Raw genomic sequence first — 18,493 nt, 5'->3', positions numbered from 1 at the left:
AGCAGCGGCGAGCGAGGGTGTAGTGGGGTCTTGCTGGGCCGGTTTTGGAAGCCTGGAGTCAAGGGGCGAGCTCTCCAGGGAGGGCGAGGGTCACAGCAGGTCTCAGGGTCTTCCTCTGCCAGCTTCTGGGTGGTCCTTCCTCCTCCAGGGACTCACTGATTACGGCTGGCGCCCTTCGTCTGTAGCCGCGTCCCCTCAGACTGGTTCAGTCCGGGGTCTTCTGACTAGGAAGCTCGTGCTAATTTCCTAAGTCAGCCCCTCCTGTCTTCTTGGTAGGCAATGCTCAGAATCTTCAGTGTTGGACCACGGGAGATAGGACATTTGGATTCCTAGCCTGGCTGTGTCTGGCTTTACTGTCTCTGGCACGTTCCTTCCTCTTTTAAGCTGCTTTTTCCTCATCTGTAAAATGGGAATGATACTCCGTCATTTGTTAAGTGAGGAGGTTAAATAAGTTTACTTTCTGAGAAAGAAGATTCTCGATTCCTTGGTTACGGGGTTAGAAAATAATGCACAATAAGAATCAATCCAGTAAGGTAAATGCAGGTGTTAGAACATTTGTCAGAAATAGAGTCAAACTTTTAATTTTACCGAAATGAATTTTATAAGTACAGTACTAACGTGCATGATGTTGGAGAAGTAAAAGCCAAACTGTGTGTGTGTGCACGTGCGTGCAATTTCCTGATTTTTAAACACTGGCGACTGATGCCATTTTTTAAAAATTGGCAAGTAATTCTGTTTTTTAAAAACATTGGCAACTCAATTTTTACAAAACGCTGTTCAGCTGTAACCAGTCATATCTGTGGCTGCCAGTTTGGGACCTGTGGATCCCAGGCTCCCTTTTTCATTGTCTACTTAGATTTTTTTCTCTGACACCTCTGCCCACTGGCCAGATATCTTCAGTGACAGAAAGCTTTCTACTTCTGGTTGCACCTGTTTGGTCCTTCCCCAGTTCTGAGTCTTAGGTTGAGCTGAAAGCAGCTACTCAGTAGTCTTAGCTCACTGTTCCTTCTTTAGGCTCTTGGAATCATCCCTGCATTTAATTGCCCTGTACATCATTGAAAGCTGCTAGTTTGTCGTCTTCCTCTCACTTTTTCTTCTTCTTTTTTTTTTTTTTTTTTGAGACGGAGTCTCGCTCTGTCGCCCAGGCTGGAGTGCAGTGGCCGGATCTCAGCTCACTGCAAGCTCCGCCTCCCGGGTTTACGCCATTCTCCTGCCTCAGCCTCCCGAGTAGCTGGGACTACAGGCGCCCGCCACCTCGCCCGGCTAGTTTTTTGTATTTTTTAGTAGAGACGGGGTTTCACCGGGTTAGCCAGGATGGTCTCGATCTCCTGACCTCGTGATCCACCCGTCTCGGCCTCCCAAAGTGCTGGGATTACAGGCTTGAGCCACCGCGCCCGGCCTCTCACTTTTTCTTCTCTAGGCTAAGCATATTTAACGTATTTGCTGATAGTAAACTTAACGATGACAGCAAATTTTGTCGTGTTTTGTTATATCCCCAGCATATAGAGCAATGCCTAGCATTTTATATATGCTCAATACATATTTGTTGGATGAATGAATGAAACACGTATTTGCCTGTTATTGCCTGGCATTATTGTGGGCACTGGTGATCTATCAGTAAAATAAGATGAAAAAGAACCCTGTTTCATGGCACCTTCTAATAATAGTGGTGGTGCCAGCGGTGGCGGCATTGTCAATGAGGGTTGGTAGGTGTTTCAGATTCTGAAACGTACTACAAAAAGAAACAAGGTCATGGGATGGAGAGTAATTGGGGGAAGCATAAAAGCTAGCTGGTCAGGGATAGTTTCCCTGAGGAAATGACCTAACACTTGAATTAAAAAAAGGTCAGTCTTGGAATGGCTCATGTTGCTGAACTGCTCTCCCATCCCCCAATGCTGCTCCAGTCTTGTTAAGCTGCTTGCAGGTGTGTCTCACCTATAGCCCTTTGCTTCTGCTGCTTAGAACATCTCCCCTTCCCCTTCCGTTTATCTTGGCCAGCTCCTTCCTGCCCTCATGTGACATGATTTTGAAATCCTTTAAGAGCTGAGTACTGGACTTTCCATTATTCAACCATAGGTTCCCTTTTCTGTTCCCAGCCAGCATCTCATTATAGAGAATAAACATTTATTGAGCTTCAGCTGTGTGTCTGGCACTGCACTGCAAGCTGGGAATACAAAAATGAGTAAGATACACATCCCTGTCCCCAAAGAGTTTACCTTTTTTTAAGTCAAGGAGATAGCAACGGTATGGCATGGAGCTATTGCAGAGGTTTGGTAGAGGATAACTTAGGGTACTCATAAGTCAGGCTGACTCATCAAAAAAGGTTTCAGTGAGGAGGTGCTGCTTTAGCCAAGACCTAAAGGATGAACAAGATTTTACAGGTGAAGAGTGGTTCGAAGTGGTATGAGCAAAGGGCTAGAGGTGAGAATGCATGGCCTGCTTGTGGTTCACCAGAGTGCCAGTGTGGAGGTGTAGGATGAGAGGTGACTGGAAAGGTAAGCACTGGCCACATCATGAAGGACCCTGTGGACAGTAGCATGTTAAGAGCACATAGACTTTGGGATCCAAGATAGCTGTGTGCCAATATTCGCATTACCACTGAACGAGTTTTGTGACCCTGGGCAAGTCACTTCCTTTCTAAGCTTCAGTTTCCTCATCTCTATGAAGGGGAAATAGAAACTGAATGAGGTGATATGTTACTCACTTGGCACTGATAGATGATAAATAATAAACAGTAGTCATTAATATTGCCAGGCCTAGAAGTTTGGACTCTAAAATGTGGGGGCGGGGGTGGAGAGCAGGACACTGAAGATTTTAAAACAGGTGGGACATCCTCTCGTGTTTTAAATTACCCAGGCAGCAATGTGGTGGTTACACTGGACAGAAGACGACAAGCAGGGGACCAGTTGGGTACAGTTGCGGTGATCCAGATATCAGGATGAAGATCTGGATGAAGGCAGTGACAGTGGAGATGGAGATAGGTGGGAGGAGTTGAGAGATTAAGGAGGTGGAATTTGCTAGACTTTGGTAACTGATGGGATGAAACAGAGGAAGGAGACAAGAATCAGTATCTTGGTGGCGGGAGGGCAGAAATGAATTTGCTGTGTGGAATTGAGCAGTAACAAAATTATTTGACTAGTGTCTCTGATTGATTAGCCCTGACCTCTTGATTTTATTTGGAAGTCAGTTTGCCTCTGTCGTCCACTTCTACCCATGGAAATGAAGTTCATTTCTTCAATGAGAGTTCAATGTCTTCCTCTCCTTTTTTTTTTTTTTGAGATGGAATCTCACTCTGTTGCCCAGGCTGGAGTGCAGTGGCGCGATCTGGGCTCACTGCAAGCTCCGCCTCCCAGGTTCACACCATTCTCCTGCCTCAGCCTCCTGAGTAGCTGGGACTACCCGCCGCCACGCCTGGCTAACTTTTTGTATTTTTTTAGTAGAGACGGGGTTTCACTGTTAGCCAGGTGGTCTCGATCTCCTGACCTCGTGATCCGCCCGCCTTGGCCTCCCAAAGTGCTGGGATTACAGGCATGCGCCACTGCTTCCTCTCCTCTTTCTGTCTCCTGATCTCCCCACCCTTCTCCAGTGTGATTAAGGCCTGATTGTATAATCAAGGGAGAATAAATACTGGAGGTGCTGCTCTGTTAATTGGTAATCAATATGTATTTCCATGATCTTGGCAGACTAAGGAACAGCCTATTCACTCTGTCTCAGACCAGCTTCAGAATGATCACTTTTGGGATTTCCTTACACCTTCATCCCAGTTACCATCCTTGAACTTGCTCCGGTTTGTCAGCCTCTGTTTGAGTGTGTGGTACAGAAAGGGAGTTCTCTTTCCTTGAGGACTCTAACCATGCAGAGCAAGACTGCACTTTTCTTGTGGTAACCTAAAGCCCTGCCAGCTCTATAGTAGACACATTGTGCTTTTGACACTATTACACTAGTGTGCCACCAAATAGGCCCTCAGCATGGCTCAGCCCTCCCCATATCCTCAGGCAGGTCACTTGCGTGTTTCCCTTTATGTCTTCCACATATTCATTCCTCTCCTCAACCTCCTACCTTGACTTTTGCTCCACTAAGTTGCAGCCATCAATTAAGGCATCTCAACTTCCTCTTCTATCCTTTGCCAGCTGATCTTTAGCTGACCCTATCCTTTTGCCTTTAATTCTGTGAAAGAAATAGTGTTTAAGACTAAGTCCTCTATTTGTGCTTGAGATCCTATCTCCTCCTTTGCCTCAAGGACTGGGTTCCATCATTTGTTCATTTTCTTTCCTGTTTCATCAACCCTTCTCATTTAAATATTCTCTGTTTACTCTCGTTTTGGAAAAAACAAAAACCCTCCGATTAACCTATGCTGCACCCTGTCACGCCTCTTTTACCCAGCCATCTTTCTTTGAAGAGTTATCTAGAGTTGCTACCTCTACTTCCCTAAGTCATGGCTACAATCCTGCTCTTGTCCCACCACTCCCCAAAGTCATCAGACCTCGACATAGCCAGAATACCTGACCACTTTTCCTTCCTTATTTTTCTTGGCACATCTGACATTGCTGACCTTGCCCCTCACTTAGGAAACCTAGTCCTACTTTGTATTATCTCTCTGGCCATTTGTCCCTCAATTTCCATTGTGGGCTCTTTTCTTCCCCTTTGTCCCTCACATGCCATTTTTTGCCAAGACTCTGCCCTCTACTATATTCTTCTCAACCCCAGCTTCAAACTTGTTTATATGCTCATGACCCCTGTTCTGTATCATGAGCCCAGATCTCTCCTGAGTGCTACCCTCAAACTCAAACAAGTCTAAAACTAAGCTCCTCATCTTCCCTTTGAACCTGCCGTTCTTTCTCTGTTCTTAAATCTTGCCAATTCCCCTCCTTCCATTTAGTCATCCAAAACAGAACCCTGAGAGTCATCTCAGACTCTTCCTCTGGTACTATCCCTCCTTTCCATCTTCCAAGCCCAGGCATTCATCAGAGTTCTATAGATTTGACTTTGTTGCTCTCCTGACACACATCTCCTCCATTTCCTCCCTTGCTCCCTCAGTTCAGGCCCCCCTCCCTTCCCACCTGTCTTTCTGCACAGCCTCCTAGCTGGTTGCCCTGCCTCAGGAGTCCAGTCCTCACTGCTATGGATTGCCTTTACTACGATAGAGATCTATGCAGAAATACAAATGCATAGCTTTTCACATAAGGCTTTTCATGATATGGCCTTTGCCTGCTTTTATGGCATGGTCCATCTACTCTGCCCCATGTGCCTCTGCTTGCTGCCATATAGAACTCTATTGGGGGAACCTGCCCCCAATATTTCACTGTAGGTTCTTTCTATTTTCCGTAAGTGTCAGCCGGCTGAGAAATAGAAAGAGTACAAAGAGAGGAATTTTACAGCTGGGCCTCCGGGGGTGACATCACATATCGGTAGGACTGTGATGCCCACCTGAGCTGCAAAACCAGCAGGTTTTTATTAAGGACTTCAAAAGGGGAGGGGCTATACGAATAGGGAGTAGGTCACAAAGATCACATGCTTCAGAGGGCAAAAAGGAGAACAAAGATCACATGCTTCTGAGGAAACAGGTCAAGGACAAAATCAGAAACTCCTGATAAGGGTCTTTGTTCAGCGGTGCACATATTATCTTGATAAACATCTTACACAACAGAAAGCAGGGTTCGAGAGCAGAGAACCAGTCTGACCTCAAATTTACCAGGGCAGGGTTTCCCAATCCTAGTAAGCCTGAGGGTACTGCAGGAGACCAGGGCATATTTCAGTCCTTATCTCAACCTCATGAGACAGATACTTCCAGAGTCGCCATTTATAGACCTCCCCCCAGGAATGCTTTCCTTTCCCAGGGTCTTAATTATTAATATTTCTTGCTAGGAAAAGAACTTAGTAATATCTTCCCTACTTGCACGTCCATTTATAGGCTCTCTGCAAGAGGAAAAATATGGCTGTATTCTGCCTGACCCTGCAGGCAGTGAGACCTTATGGTTGTCTTCCCTTGTTCCATGAAAATCACTCTTATTCTGTTCTTTTTCAAGGTGCACTGATTTCATATTGTTTAAACACACATGTTTTGCAATAAGTTTGTACAGTTAACACAGTAGTGGCCCTGAGGTGATGTACATTCTCAGTTTATGAAGGTAACAGGATTAAGAGATTAAAATAAATACAGGCATAAGAAATTATAAAAGTATTAATTTTTGGAACTGATAAATGTCCATATTAAAATGAAATCTTCACAATTTATGTTCAGAGATTGAAGTAAAGGCAGGTGTAAGAAATTATAAAAGTATTATTTGGGAACTGATATATGCCCATATTAAAATGAAATCTTCACAATTTATGTTCCTCTGCCACTGCTCCAGCTGGTCCCTCGGTTCGGGGTCCCTGACTTCCTGCAACAGAACTCATTTGTATTTTCTCAAACATACCATCCTGGTTCGTTCATTTATTGTTTCAGTCATCAGCAAGTATTTATTGGGCACCTATGAGGTGCTAAGACTGGTGTTAGAAAAACAACGATGAATAGGGGAAAATCAGAAGCTGACATTTTTCCTTTCTCATAGAATTTTTATTCTACCGAGGAGGATAACTGCGTACGTGCTATGAAGGTGAGGTAGTTGGTGCTTTTTGAGGACTAGAATACAGGAGGATCAACCTAATCAGGAGCTGAGGGAGTCAGGGAAGGCTTCCCTCAGAAGTGATGATTGAGCTGTGATTTGAAAAGTGAGCAAAGAAAATCACTAGATGATGCATATGTGGAGGTGGCCAAGAAAATTCTAAGCTTATGCAGAGGCCATGGGGTGTTTCTGTAGTTGACGATGTGGAGCTGAGTCAGCTTCCTTCCTTTGCCTGGAGAGTCCCCAGTTCCTGCCTCTAGCCTCCTAATCCAGGGGTTCTTGCGTGGGGCTAGTACTGCCATCTAACCCCCTACCTTTCCCAACCATCAACGGCGAGTTTGGAAGTTTGTGGAGCTGTTTTATTTTGCTTTGTTTTGTGACATTGACCAGAGGGCATTACTGCATTTATTGAGAGAGAGCCAGAGATGCTCAACATTCTGCAATGTGCAGGGATAGCTCTAAACAAAAAAGAATTTTCCCATCCAACATGCCAATAGGGCCCCTGTTGAGAATCTACTTGGATGTTCTTAACACCTTGGCTTAAGGGTTTCTATAGGACATTCTTAAAACCTTGGCTTGGCCAGGTGTGGTGGCTCCCACCGGTAATCCCAGCACTTTGGGAGACTGAAGTGGCCGGATCACAAGGTCAGGAGTTCGAGACCAGCTTTACCAACATAGTGAAACCCTGTCTCTACTAAAAATACGAAAATTGGCCAGGCATGTTGGTGGGTGCCTGTAATCCCAGCTCCTCAGGAGGCTGAGGCAGGAGAAACGCTTGAACACAGGAGGCGGAGGTTGCAGTGAGCCGAAATTGTGCCACCGCCCTCCAGCCTGGGTGACAGAGCAAGACTCTGTCTCAAGACTCCATCTCAAAAACAAACAAACAAACACACCTTAGCTTAAGGGTTTCTGTAGGAAACACTGTTGCCTCATCAGTCTAATTTAGATGTCCTTCCTCCTGTAACATTTTATACCAACACCAGGCCACACTGTATTTGTTTTACCTCCAAATTGCTATACTCTGATTCCTTTTCTGTTTTGCCGTCTGGTTTGGCTTCAAAATTGTTAGCTCTTTAAAGGTGGGGACCGTAGTTTTTTTTTGCCATTGAACCCTGAAATGTAGCACAGGGACAAGTATATAACGTAACTGTTTATTGAAGAAATAACTATAATGGAAACCCCAATTTCTTTTCTTTTCTTTTCTTTTGAGACAGAGTCTTGCTCTATCACCCAGGCTGGAGTGCAGTAGTAGGATCTCAGCTCACTGCAACCTCCGCCTCCCGGGTTCAAGCAATTCTCAACCTTCAGCCTTCCGAGTAGCTGGGATTATAGGCACCTGGCACCATGCCCGGCCCTTTTTTGTGTTTTTAGTAGAGACAGGGTTTCGCCATGTTGGCCAGGCATGTTATTGGTAAACAATATGATGTTAGTCCTGCTTTTTGAGTGCCTCCTATGGGCCAGATGTATGCATTTTCTAGTTGAATCCTCACAATAATTCTGCACAGTAGGTGGTATCCCTGTGTAACAGAAGAGGAAACAGACTCGGAGAAGTTGAATGACGTGTCCAAGGTGGTGTGGCTAGAAAGTAGCAGAGACAGAATGTGAACTCAGGTCTCTCTGGCTTATGAACCTATGCTCTTTCCCGTCTAGTAGACCATCTGCCTTGTCCAATTGTTTTCTTGAACTTAGATTTAAGGCCCTAGATTTACCGCTATAAAATTTCAAATCTTGTTAAAATATGCCTGCCATTCCAGATGGTCGGAATCTTTTTTTATCCTGAATTTTAGTCACTTGTATTGCCTGTTTCTTCTTGTGTCATGATGTGTATGAAACTGATAAGCAAATCTATATCATTATCCAAGCTATTGGTAAAATATGGCAATAAGAATATTGACTATATTTATTTATTTGCCTATTCCCCCTGCTTTTAGCCCCAGCATAGGGTTCAGTGCACATGAAATACTTAGTAAATGTTGATAAATATTCATTCATGTGAATAAATAAAATAAATTGGACAGGCCCAGAGACCAAGCCAAAGACCTGCTGCTATTAGCTCCTTTCTAATTAACATTAATTAATTCAGTAACCAAGATCCTTTGAATAAGATTATTTTACCAGTTCTTAATCCCTCTAATTATGTCAGGATTCAATTCCTGTATCTTCATCTTGTCTACCGGGATTTCTAGAGCAACCTTGTGAGAGACATTTCTGAGACCTGTGTGTCCTGTGTCTATGATTCTTCCCTGATCAAGGTAGGAATGCAGTTACTCTGTCATGACTTTTTCTTAGAGAAACCATATTGGCCTCTTGTGATGACTTAGGGCTGCCTCATACAGTTATGTAGGCGGTGCACTGCACAAGAGGCCACATCAAAGGGCGTTCCATTTATATCGTAGGTATTGTGGGTGCACTTTTGTAATGACAGTGGCAGAGAAGGCTACTATGTCTTGAGCTAACCTAATCAGTATATTACAACTTTTCTCTAAAGGAAGTAAAATCTTGAAACAGGGGTGTAATTTTCTGATTGTACAAAGGTGCTGAGTGGACTAGAGTGGCCCATATGGGCCTTTCCTGGGAGCAAAACTTCCATCCAGTGGTCTTTAGAACCCATCTTTATTCTTATCTTTGAAAAATCAGGCTAGCACGGTGGCTCACACCTGTAATCCCAGTACTTTGGGAGACTGAGGCAGGTGGATCGCCTGAGGTCAGGAATTTGAAACCAGCCTGGCCAATATAGTGAAACCCTATCTCTACTAAAAATATAAAAAATTAGCTGGGCGTAGTGACGGGTGCCTGTAGTCCCAGCTACTCGGGAGGCTGAGGCAGGAGAATCGCTTGAACGTGGGAAGTGGAGGTTGCTGTGAGCTGAGATCATGCCATTGCACTCCAGCCTGGGCAACAAGAGTGAAACTCTGTCTCGAAAAAAAAAAAAAAAAGAAAAAAAGAAAAATCAAACATTTTGAAAATCTGAAATCAGGCCTTTGCTTGAGCCAGTTTTTCAGTACCTCTCCCATTTCTTAGGATTCTTTAAAGATCACCAGAAATGAAAACCACAGAGATGTTGTTTTTTAGAAGCAAGCCTTCATAACTCAGCCAACTTTTAGGAAACCATCATAGATTTTAGTTGTTGGTTGGCATAGGGCTCCACAGTGATTCAGACGAATCCAGGTGACTGTCTCTCAGATGAACAGAGGAATGGGCAACACTGTTGATCAGTGGAGGTAACAAAAGGACTCAGAAGGAGGCACACTGCCCCTCCATCTTCCTGGCAGTATTACTTCCTCTCTCCCCTTTCCCACATTTTCTCAGCTGTCACTATCCCTCCCATGTAGGCTTCTCAAACCCCATAATGCTGGTGTCCAGTGCATCCATTCTCAAAAACTCAGGCTGATGGACACCAGATTGCATGTGAAGGTGAAGGATATTATAGCAGAAGGAAACCAAAATAAAAGAAAAACAGCTCCTGGAAGTAACCAATGAGAAGGACAGATAGAGTTTGAAGACTGTGGGTGTGACTGCTTGTTCCCTGGTTGACCCACTGAAGAAGAAATCCCATTGATTCAGGGGTAGCTCGGAGGTGAGGAGGACAACTCACCCATCATAGCAATTTTCCTAACTGCCCGTGTGATCAGCTGTTACCACAGAAATCACCTGAAAGCACAGTCACAGACCCATTTGGCTGGCTTGATGACTTGATGTCTTGTGGAGATGTTAGTTTGGCTCAGGGACATCTTGACTCTAATGCAACTTTTAAAAGGAAGTGAGGTTTCCATACCCAGCTGGTTTCCCTGTAGGAGTCCTGAGTTCTCATCTTCCGGTACAGCCTACTCTTTCTTCTAAGTTTAGAACTTTTTTCCTTCTTTTGGAAGAGAAGGCTTTAAACCTCCCTCTTTAACAGCCTTGCAGATTGTTTCCGAAACACATGAGGTTGCAGAAGCATCATTTGTCTATAAAATGTACATTGACTCCATATGCCAAAGCAGCCCCCTCCCCACTCCTGGTGATTTCCACCTCCTTTTTACACATCAGCAGCTAAGAACATATGCTGTTTGTCAGCGGGACTTGGTCATGTGGTTTGGTGCTTATTTTAATGACTGCCAGAGCTTGCAGCCCTGCAGCTGGGAAAATGAGAATAGAAGCCTGCTCTATGTGTTCCATTTTGGCCCAGAGAAGGCACTTCAGGGCCAAATTGCAGTTATTCTGGCACTTCTGCTAAGTGAATGGCCCCACATGGGCTCAGAGAAATCGGACACTGAGTGCTCGCTGCCCTTTAGAACTTGTTCTTTTGGACTTCTTGATGACCTGTAGTGGGAGACTGACCATTTCCTTTTAATTAAGCCTCTGTTGTGATTGCAGTGCCCTTTTGAGGGAGGTGGGCTTTAAATGAGGTGTGTTTTAGGCAGAGGAAATTTTCATAGTGAGCATGGGGAATAGGAACCACATTAGTCAGGCATTGTTGGCTAATATGGGGCAGCGACAAGAAAAACTACCAGCAGCTACCGTTTATTGACTGCTTGCTGTATGCCAGGCACTGTAATAAGCACGTCACAAACATTTAGCCCTCCCAGCAAGTTCTGGAGTAGGTATACCTGTCCTTGTCTTACACCTGAGTAAATCCAGGTGCAGGGGGGTGAAGGAACCCGCCCTAACCTGCCTTAGGCTTCTCAGCCAATGGGAGGTGGAGGTGGAATCCACACTCGGGTTTATCTGACTGAAGGACCAGATACCTGACTGCATTACATTACCTCTGCTTTTAGCATCCTTTCCCTGAACCATTAAAAACTCCCCTGCTCATGGTGGACACGGTGGCTCACTCCTATAATCCTAGCACTTTGGGAGGCCAAAGCAGGTGGATCACCTGGGGTCAGGAGTTCGAGACCAGCCTGGCCAACATAATGAAACCCTACTAAAAATACAAAAATTAGCTGGGCATGGTGGCGCATGATGGAGGTTGCAGTGAGCTGAGATCACGCCATTGCACTCCAGCCTGGACAAGAGAGCGAGACTCCGTCTCAAAAACAAACAAACAGAAAAAACTCCCCTGCTCTCCTAAAGCAAACAGACAAAAAACAAACACACACTGAAAAATTAGAGTGAGATAATTTTTAACATTGTCAGACTGGCTTATGGAAACTAGTGGCCTATGTGTCTAGTTTCCCCTAAAGACAGGTTCTTTTTGTTTTTGTTTTGTTTGTTTGTTTGTTTGTTTTAGACGGATCCTCGCTCTGTTGCCCAGACTGGAGTGCAGTGGTACGATCTCTGCTCGCTGCAAGCTCCGCCTCCCGGGTTCACACCATTCTCCTGCCTCAACCTCCCGAGTAGCGGGGACTACAGGCGCCCGCCACCACGCCCGGCTAATTTTTTGTATTTTTAGTAGAGACAGGGTTTCACCGTGTTAGCCAGGATGGTCCTGACCTCCTGACCTTGTGATCCACCCGCCTCGGCCTCCCAAAGTGCTGGGATTATAGGCATGAGCCACCACACCTGGCTTTGTTTTTTTGCTTTTTTCTCTCCCTCTGTTGTTTATTTTCTACAATTACTTCTTCACTTTAAAGTGAATTACTTCTTCATTTAAAAAATCCTGTATTCATTTAAAAAATATCCTACACGTCTTCATTTTAAAAAATTCTACACTGGCTTGATAATTGCTGTGTCCAATCCTAGAGGGAGAATGGTTGGGCAGTCTCACTCCAGGAAGCACTTCTGCTTCAATTAATTCTATAAGCAGCCAGGCCAAAATACTTCCATCCTTAGCTTCTTTAATCACAAAATGCCAGAAAACTTTATGGAAATGATTTCCCATTTAGGCTCCTTATTTAGAGTAATGAATTGCTTTTTACCAAAGCTAAATTTAAGTAGGTCATCTGTTAACTGTTGGGTTCTCTTCGTAGGACTGGTATAGTTTAAAGATAGGAGTTTTATTCGACTTTTTAATTTTATTTTATTTTTCGAGACAGGGTCTTGCTCTGTTGCCCAGGCTGGAATACAGTGGTGCAGTCATGGCTCACTGCAGCCTGGATTACCTGGGCTCAGGTAATCCTCCTGTCTCAGCCTTCTGAGTAGTCGGGACCACAGGCGTGCACCACCACTCCATAATAATTTTTAAGAATTATTTGTAGAGATGGGGTCTCACTATGTTGCCCAGACTGGTCTTGAACCCCTGGGCTCAAGTGATCATCCTGCTTTGGCCTCCCAAAGTGCTAGGATTACAAGTGTGAGCCACTGTGCCTGGCCTTGTTTTTTTTTTTTTTTTTTTTTTTATTCCTTCCTGAGACAGGTTCTCACTCTGTCACTCAGGCTGGAGTGCAGTGGCACAATCATGGCTCACTGCAGACTCAGTCTCCTGGGTTCAGGTGATCCTCCCACCTCAGCCTCCCAAGTAGCTGGGACTACAGGTGCCTGGCAAATTTTTTTATTTTTTGTGGAGATGGGGGCCCACTGTGTTGCCCAGGCTGGTCTTGAACTCCTGGGCTCAAGCAATCCTCCTGCTTCAGCCTCCCAAAGTGCGGGGATTACAGGTGTGAGCCGCTGCACCTGGCCCTATTTTACTTCTTTATTCATGGATAACATAAAGTGCACTGATTGCAAATGTTTAGCCTGTGGCTTTTTACATAGGTATATGCCTTGTAACCACCACCCAGCTCAAGATATAGAATATTTCCATCTCCCCAGGAGCCTTCCTCATGGCCTTCTCCGTCAGTAGCCCCACCTCACCCTGTAATCACCATTCTAACTTCTGTCAGGTTGGTTGGTTTTGCCTGTTGAACAAAGTATAAAGCTGTGTGTGTCTGGGTGATAAAATTGTTCTTACTATTTTATTTTGGAACAGTTTCAAACTTATAGAAATACTATAAGAATAAGACAGAGACCTTCCATTTATCCATCTCCCAGAGATTCCCATTCAGTTTTAGTCCCAATAATGCGCTTTTATACTGGAGCATCATTCCAGGATCACACGTGGCCCCTAGCTGTCACGTCTTTGTGGTGTCTTTCAGTCTGGGACAGCTGCTTGTCTTCCTTTGACTTTTAAGACCTTGTCACTTTTGAAGACTATAATCCTGGTCATTTTGTAGAATGTTTTTCAGCTTGGGTTTATCTGATGTTTCCTCCCATGAGATCCAGGTTGTGTATTTTCATCCGAACACTACAGATGCTGTGTTCTTTCCATGGCATTCTATCAGATAGCACACAGTGTCTGTTTGTCACGTTGCTGCTGGTGTTAACTTTAATCTCTTCATTAAAATGCTATCTTAATGACCAGATATTGTCACTAGTAGCTACCGGAACTCTTTCAGAAAGAAACATTTATTCTTGACTACTTTCATATGCAGTTGAGTAAGGTTTTATTTGCACTGATTTGTGTATGCATGTTTCCTGCCCGCTAAAGTCTTTGTCCTGAAAAAACAATAGTAGGTTTAGAGACCTAAGTTATATGGCATATCGTCATATGTTCTTCATTCCTTACTCCATATTCTGTGGTAATTAGCTTCTAGGGTTTGTTCTCATAGTCATAGAAGTTTGGATTATTTCTTTCTTTTGTTTCTTTTGGGGAGGATATCTATAGAAAGTTCCTTGTTGTTTTGTGTGTGTGTGTTTTTTTTCTTTCTTTTCTGAGACAGGGTCTGGCTTTGTCACCTAGGCTGGAGTGCAGTGGTGCTGTCTTGGCTTACTGCAGCCTTAATCTCCCGGGCTTAAGCGATCCTCTGCCTGAGTCTCCCAAATAGCTGGGAACACAGGCACATGCCACCACCATTACCAGCTAACTTTTTAATTTTTTTTCGTAGAGAAGGAATGTTGCCCATGTTGCCCAGGCTGTTCTCAAACTCCTGAGGTCAAGCTGTCCTCCCGCCTTAGACCCTCAAAGTGCTGGGATTGCAGGTGTGAGCCACCACACCCAACCTTTTATTATTATTATTATTTTTATTTGTAAATTAATTTTTTCTAGAGATGGTGTCCTGCTATGTTGCCCAGGCTGGTTGTGAACTCCTGTCCCCAAGCAGTCCTCCTGCCTCAGCCTCCCAAAGTGCTGGAATGCAGGTGTGAGCCACTGTGTCTGGCTGATAAAAGGTTTCTAAAATTCATCCTAGTAATGTTTGAGAGCCACTCTGCAAGGAACTAGGGACATTGAAAGGAATATGACCCAGGATCTATATTTGTAGAATTTACAATCAAGTTTGGTGGAGGCAAACAGGTAAGCAAAGAGTTGAAAAACAATACCAATTGTCTAGGTGGCTTAGAGCCAGGAGTGATTAAGTATAGCTGCCAGGGGAGGAGTATGAGGGGAGTGAAGACAGGCAAGGCACCTCTGAGAAGGCTTTCCCGAGCAGGTCACCTCTGAGCTGGCTTTTCAAAATGCCAGGCAGTCACAGAAGCAAGGCGAGGGAGAACAGGGAACACTTTTCAGACATAGGGGCTGTCGGTTGTAGGCCATGGGGGCCTGAGAGCCACTGTTAAGGAGCATCAAGTCACAGGTGAGGAGTGATAGGGCTGCGGGGTAGGACTAGAAAAGTCAGAAGGCAACAACAGGGGTCTGGGAGAAAGCATAAGGAAACCATCAGAGGTGTAGTTATATGCCTGCTTAGGATGTAGAATGCTGCTGATGCAGTCTTTCCGGAACGTTATGAGCCTCAATAAATATCAAATGAGCTTCGTCTTGGCTTAATGATGCTGAGAGATGTGTGAATGTTTTGAGTAGACTATATTTACCAGTTCATAAAGAAGTATTTGCAGCGTTAAGGTGCCCATTGCAGACCAGCAGATGTGGCCTTAGAATCGGGCCTTCGCCCTCAGCAGCCCTCACTGATCTTTACTGCCCTTTAAAAAGATTATGCCAAAGATGTCAGTCTCCCACAAAACAAAATACGTTATTGGCACCTTCAAAGAATCAAAGGATAATAGGTTTGGAAGATCATTTAGTCCAGAGGTCAGCAAACTACAGCCTGTGGGTCAAATCCTGCCTGAGGCCTTTTTTTGTGCAGTCCAGGAACTAAGAATGTTTTTTGCATTTTTTTAAGGGTTGTGAAAAAATAAAATACACAACAGACTGTTTGAGGCCTGCAGTGCCTTAAAATATTTACTATCTGGCCCTCTTCAGGAAAAGCTTGCTAAACCCTGGTCTTGTTTGACTGCCTGATACAGTAATGCTTTGTGCAGTATTATGTGGCAAATAATCATCCAATATATGCTTGAACACTTCTACTAATGGAGAGCTCATTGTCTCTCTGATCTATTTCCTGTTTGGACAATTCAAGCTATTAGTAAGTTTTAAACTCTGCTGAAATTTATCTTACATCCATCCATTGGCCCTTTGTGGGAAAAGAGAACTATTATTTCATTTCAACCTTTACTGAGCTCTTAATATGATCTAGGCACTGTGCTCAGTCCTGAAGAAAGATGAGTAAGACATGGTTCTTGTTTCAGGAATCTTCCAGCTACGATTTCTTGGAACCAAAGCAGTCGAACTGCTAGTCTTTTTCTCTCTCTCTTTGTCTTCTTCTTGCCATTGGGTTAGGACTTTTTTCTTTAATTATTTTAGTTATTTCTATATTGTTATTTTATATACATAATACTAACTTTAAGAGGCAAAAAAGGTCCTGCAGTGAAAATAAGTCTCCCTACACTCCTCTCTCCTGACCCTCTAGCAGCCTTCTTCAGAGGCAAACACCACTGAACGTTTCCTGTGGGGATTTGATCTTAAAAAACAAAAGATTTAGGTCCATTTGGACAGAAACTTTTGATAAGTACTCATTCAGTGACATTTTTTGAGCTCCTACTCATGCTGAGTGTGACTCAGTTTCATTTTCATTAAAGTCTGAAATTTGCACCAAGTTTGGGTGGCAGACACAGCCCCAGGGGGGTTGTATTGGTTAACCACACACTCTGCTATTTCAGTTTAATGTTGACTGAACTTCTTGGCCACTGCAGGCTTTCTTACACTGCTAGAGTTCTTGTTCATTACAGTGTTGAATCCCTATCAAAACCTTTCCTGTTGACCGGGCGCGGTGGCTCAAGCCTGTAATCCCAGCACTTTGGGAGGCCGAGACGGGCGGATCACGAGGTCAGGAGATCGAGACCATCCTGGTTCACACGGTGAAACCCCGTCTCTACTAAAAAATACAAAAAACTAGCCGGGCGAGGTGGCGGGCGCCTGTAGTCCCAGCTACTCGGGAGGCTGAGGCCGGAGAATGGCGTGAACCCGGGAGGCGGAGCTTGCAGTGAGCTGAGATCTGGCCACTGCACTCCAGCCTGGGCGACAGAGCTACACTCCGCCTCAAAAAAAAAAAAAAAAAAACTTTCCTGTTTAATTGGCAGTGACACAATCCCATCTTGTGTAACTCCTGGGTTTCACATCCTGAAATAGTTTGAAATAAAATTGAAACACATTTACATTGATGCCTATGTAAATTTCTTTCCTTGACTGTGTCTGAATATAATGTTGAAATGTGATAAAAACAATCCTTTGTCTTTCTAAGCTAAGCAGAGGCCGAAGTTTCACTTGCACTGTCCAGGGTCATACAGGCAAGCCTTACATTTTCAGGAAGTAAGTAATGTTCGGATTTAGATTAGTGACACATGAATAACTACCTAGGACTCACTTCCCCCCAAATTCCCCTCCGACCACTACTTCTTAAATCTTCCCTTCCAGCTTAAGGACTATAGTGATGTGACATAGATGTATATGTTCCTAAGTGAGGCCTTTACCATAGATTGTCCTATTTAGGTATTTCCAGAAGATTCCTCATCATGCTGCTGTGCAACTTAAGACTTTTCTGTTTTCAGCCTGTCATGGAATAGTTTCAGCAGCTGAACATCAACTATATCCTCTTGTGAAATAGGCCCTTGGGTTCTGTTCACAATTTCCCTAGGCCAAATAAGTCAGAAATATTTAAATGATGTGCCTCTTATGCAAATTACTTTTGTGCAGTCATGGCTCACTGCAGCCTCAACCTCCTGGTGGGCTCAAGCTATCTTCCTACCTCAGCTTCCCGAGCAGTTGGGACTACAGGTGTGCCCTGCAATACCCGGCAAATTTTAAAATTTATTTGTAGAAATGGAGTCTCACCATGTTGCCCAGGCTGGTCTCAAACTCCTGGGCTCAAGTGATCCTCCTGCGTCAGCCTCCCAAAGAGTTATGATTACAAGCATGGACCACTGCACTGGGCCTTTTTTTTTGTCTCTCTCTGTAAAAGTAGTTTATTTGTTTCTGTTTACAGAGTACAGGGAAGGAACAAGGGCAATACCTGGAACCCTTTGGTTGCACATCTTCCCAGTCTCTGCTTCTATAAATAATGTTTGTACAACAGCAAACTCATATCCTCCCCATGTGTTTTCTCACATCCTAGCAGCTGCAGTCTATAGTATATGACCAGGTGGGAAATAGATGCCTCATTCACAGGGTACGGCTCCCCTCCAATTAGTGTTCCAGCTCACTTTTGCTAATATTGAAACAGAAGTAACTAGTTGTTCTTATAAACTCTCTCATTAACAAGTAGGTCATGGCAAATTATGTCTGCACAACTCCTAGAATTGTTTCAGATAACTACAGAAAGGCAGTGACTAAGGCCCTTTCCTCTTTCGCATCTTTCTAAGTCCCAGGCTGCCTTCGGTACCTGAACTGCCGCCTGGGTCCCCCACATCCCAGTGCGGTGATGGAGAAGGGGCAAGCCAGGCCAAGTGAGAGGAATAAGAAGTCTTTATTGGGCTCAGACGAGGAGCCCATGGTCTTGAGGACCTCTGTATTCGTCAGTTTTCTTCACATTCTCTTTCGCCTGTTTCTGCAGCCTCATGGGCTGTTTTTACTTCTGGTAGTGGATCTTGGCCTTCTGCTTCCTCTTCTCCAGGTAGCTGTCACTGACTACCAACCTCGTGAACCAGCCACCTCTAGA

General features: G+C 44.3%; 1 protein-coding gene across 4 annotated transcripts in view; it reads left to right on the top strand.

Annotated features, from left to right (window-relative positions):
• The window catches only part of ATG7 (autophagy related 7), a 269,659-nt gene that overhangs the window by 117 nt on the left and 251,049 nt on the right, over window positions 1–18,493 (top strand). The window lies entirely within an intron of this gene.

This window comes from Chlorocebus sabaeus, chromosome 22, assembly GCF_047675955.1.
Source record: "Chlorocebus sabaeus isolate Y175 chromosome 22, mChlSab1.0.hap1, whole genome shotgun sequence".
In the NCBI taxonomy this organism is placed as follows: domain Eukaryota; kingdom Metazoa; phylum Chordata; class Mammalia; order Primates; family Cercopithecidae; genus Chlorocebus; species Chlorocebus sabaeus.
This window is presented reverse-complemented; position numbering and strand designations above follow the sequence as displayed.